The sequence below is a fragment of the Mandrillus leucophaeus genome, unplaced genomic scaffold (genome assembly GCF_000951045.1).
Source record: "Mandrillus leucophaeus isolate KB7577 unplaced genomic scaffold, Mleu.le_1.0 Scaffold753, whole genome shotgun sequence".
In the NCBI taxonomy this organism is placed as follows: domain Eukaryota; kingdom Metazoa; phylum Chordata; class Mammalia; order Primates; family Cercopithecidae; genus Mandrillus; species Mandrillus leucophaeus.
The window spans coordinates 705,500-709,953 of NW_012108175.1; positions in this window are offsets into that span (position 1 = coordinate 705,500).

The window sequence follows — 4,454 nt, forward strand, 5'->3', positions numbered from 1 at the left end:
GAGATAGTTTTAAGTCTTCCTTTCCAATTTTGATGTATTTTATTTCTTTTCCTTGCCTAATTGCCCAGGCTAAATCTTCACATAAAATGTTTGATGGAAGTTGGGAAAGGGAGCATTTTTGTCTTTTTTTCTGATTTTAGGGGGAAAATTTTTCAGTTTTCATCATTGTGTATAATGTTAGCTGTGGGCACGTACCATAATATCTGGGACATATTTGAAGCAGTGTGTAGAGGAAAATTTATAGCAATAAATGCCCACAAGAGAAAGCAGGAAAGATCTAAAATCGGCACCCTAACATCACAATTAAAAGAACTAGAGATGCACGACCAAACAACCTCAAAAGCTAGCAGAAGGCAAGAAATAACAAAGATCAGAGCAGAACTGAAGGAGATAGAGACACAAAAAACCCTCCAAAAAATCAGTGAATCCAGGGGCTGGTTTTTTTTTGAAAAGATCAACGAAACTGATAGACCACCAGCAAGACTAATAAATAAGAAAAGAGAGAAGAAGCAAATAGACACAATAAAAAATGATAAAGGGATATCACCACCAATCCCACAGAAACACAAACTACCATCAGAGAATACTATAAACACCTCTGCGCAAATAAACTAGAAAATCTAGAAGAAATGGATAAGTTTCTGGACACCTACACCCTCCCAAGATTAAACCAGGAAGAAGTTGAATCTCTGAGTAGACCAATAACAGGTTCTGAAATTGGGGCAGTAATTAATAGCCTACCAACCACAAATAGTCCAGGACCAGACAGATTCACAGCCGAGTTCTACCGGAAGTACAAAGGGGAGCTGGTATCATTCCTTCTGAAACTATTTCAATCAATAGAAAAAGAGGGAATCCTCCCTAACTCATTTTATGAGGCCAGCATCATCCTGATACCAACGCTTGTCAGAGACGCAACAAAAAAAGAATTTTAGACCAATATCCCTGATGAATATCGATGCAAAAATCCTCAATAAAATACTGGCAAATCATATCCAGCAGCACATCAAAAAACTTATCCACCACGATCAAGTTGGCTTCATCCCTGGGATGCAAAGCTGCTTCAACATACACAAATCAATAAACGTAATCAATCACATAAGTAGAGCCAAAGACAAAAACCACGTAATTATCTCAATAGATGTAGAAAAGACTTTTGACAAAATTCAACAGCCCTTCATGCTAAAAACTCTCAGTAAACTAGGTATTGATGGAATGTATCTCAAAATAATAAGAGCTATTTATGACAAACCTACAGCCAATATCATACTGAATGGGCAAAAACTGGAAGAATTCCCTTTGAAAACTGGCACCAGACATGGATGCCCTCTCTCACCACTCCTATTCAACATAGTGTTGGAAGTTCTGACCAGGGCAATCAGGCAAGAGAAAGAAATAAAGGGTATTCAGTTAGGAAAAGAAGAAGTCAAATTGTCCCTCTTTGCAGATGACATGATTGTATATTTAGAAAACCCCATTGTCTCAGCCCAAAATCTCCTTAAGCTGATAAGCAACTTCAGCAAAGTCTCAGGATACAAAATCAATGTGCAAAAATCACAAGCATTCTTATACACCAATAACAGACAAACAGAGAGCCAAATCATGAATGAACTTCCATTCACAATTGCTACAAAGAGAATAAAATACCTAGGAATCTAACTTACAAGGGATGTGAAGGACCTCTTCAAGGAGAACTACAAACCATTGCTCAATGAAATAAAAGAGGACATAAACGAATAGAAGAACATACCATGCTCATGGACAGGAAGACTCAATGTCATGAAAATGGCCATACTGCCCAAGGAAATTTATAGATTCAGTGCTATCCCCATCAAGCTACCACTGACTTTCTTCACAGAATTGGAAAAAGTACTTTAAAGTTCATATGGAACCACAGAAGAGCCCGCATCTCCAAGACAATCCTAAGTCAAAAGAACAAAGCTGGAGGCATCACGCTACCTGACTTCAAACTATACTACAAGGCTACAGTAACCAAAACAGCATAGTACTGGTACCAAAACAGAGATATAGACCAATGGAACAGAACAGAGGCCTCAGAAATAACATCACACATCTACAACCATCTGATCTTTGACAACCCTGACAAAAACAAGAAACAGGGAAAGGATTTCCTATTTAATAAATGGTGCTGGGATAACTGGCTAGTCACATGTTGAAAGCTGAAATTGGATCCTTTCCTTACACCTTATACAAAAATTAATTCAAGATGGATTAAAGACTTAAATGGTAGATCTAAAACCATAAAAACCCTAGAAGAAAATCTAGGCAATACCATTCAGGACATAGGCATGCGCAAGGACTTCATGACTAAAACATCAAAAACAATGGCAACAAAGCCAAAATAGACAAATGGGATCTAATTAAACTAAACAGCTTCTGCATGGCAAAAGAAACTACCATCAGAGTGAACAGGCAATCTACAGAATGGGAGAAAATTTTTACAATCTACCCATCTGACAATGGGCTCATATCCAGAATCTACAAAAATTTAAAACAAATTTGCAAGAAAAAAACAACTCCATCAAAAAGTGGGCAAAGGATATGAACAGACATTTCTCAAAAGAAGGCATTTACACAGCCAGCAGGCACATGAAAAAATGCTCATCATCATTGGTCATCAGAGAAATGCAAATCAAAACCACAATGAGATATCATCTCACGCGAGTTAGAATGGCGATCATTAAAAAGTCAGGAAAAAACAGATTCTGGAGAGGATATGGAGAAATAAGAATGCTTTTACACTGTTGATGGGAGTGTAAATTAGTTCAATCATCGTGGAAGACAGCGTGGCCATTCCTCAAGGATCTAGAACCAGAAATACCGTTTGACCCAGCGATCCCGTTACTGGGTATATATCCAAAGGATTATAAATCATGCTACTAGAAAGACACATGCACACATATGTTTATTGCGGCACTATTCACAATAACAAAGACTTGGAACCATTCCAAATGTCCATCAATGATAAACTGGATTAAGAAAATGTAGCACATATACACCATGGCATACTATGCAGCCATAAAAAAATGAGTTCATGTCCTTTGCAGGGACATGGATACAGCTGGAAACCATCATTCTCAGCAAACTATTAGAAGGACAGAAAACCAAACACTTCATGTTCTCACTCATGGGCGGGAATTGAACAATGGAAACATTTGGACATAGGGTGGGGAACATCACACAGTGGGGCCTGTCACAGGGTAGGAGGCTGGGGGAGGGATAGCATTAGGAGAAATACCTAATGTAACTAATGAGTTGACTGGTGCAGCAAACCAACATGGCACATGTATACCTATGTAACAGATGTGCACATTGTGCACATGTACCCTAGAAGTTAAAGTGTAATAATAGTAATATAGTATTAGTTGTGGGTTTTTCATAAGTGTCCTTTTTCATGTTGAGGAAGTTTCCTTACATTTCTAGTTTGTTGAATTTTTAAGGAAGTGGTATTCAATCATAGAAAGTGTTTCTTCTGCATCAATTGAGATGATCCTTTAGTTTTTTTCTTTTTTTCATTTTAGTACTGTTTTATATTTCACTGGCTGCTTTTCCTGAATCAAACTTGCATTCCTAGAATAAATTACATTTGGTCATTATGTATAATCTTAATATGCTGTTGGATTCATTTTGCTACAGTTTTCTTCCTTGTAGAGTCTTTGTCTGCTTTTGGCATCAGGGAATGCTAGCCACAAGAAATGCTTTAGAAAGTATTCCCTCTTCTTTTGTTTTTGGAAGGGTTTGAGAAGGATTGACGTGAATTCTTTCTTTGGTTGGATTCAACAGTGAAGCTGTCTGGTCCTAGAATTTTCTTTGTTGGAAGGGTTTTGGTTGCTGACTCAATCTGTTCCGTTGGTATAGATTCGTTCAGATTTTCTGTTTCCTCTTCAATCAGTTTTGGTAGCTTATATGTTTCCAGGAATTTATACATTTCATTTAGGCTGTTTTTTTGTGTGTATAATTGTTCATAAGTATTATCTCATTGCTCTTTTTATTTCTGTAAGATCTATAGTAAAGTTCTCACTTTAATTTCTGATTTTAATAATTTGAGCCTTTTTTTTCTTAGTCAGTGGGTATTCACAAACTTTGTGGTTGGGGGAGTAATTTTACACGTCTGTATATTCAGACACCATCTGATCTCCTAATTTTTAAAATTTCCTTCCTTCTCCTATCTTTGGTTTTATTTTACTTTTTTTTTCTTGTTCTTAATGTGCAAAGATAGGTTATTGATTTTGGATTTATTTCTTATTTTTTAATATAGTCACTTACAGATATAAATTCACCTCTGAGCCTTCTCATGAGTTTTGATGTGTTGTGTTTTCTTTTTCATTTGACTCAAAGTATTTTCTGATTTTACTTATAATTTCTTCTTTGTTTAATGTTGTTTAATATTTCTATGTTTGTCAGTTTTCCAGTTTCCCTTTTGTTATTGAGTT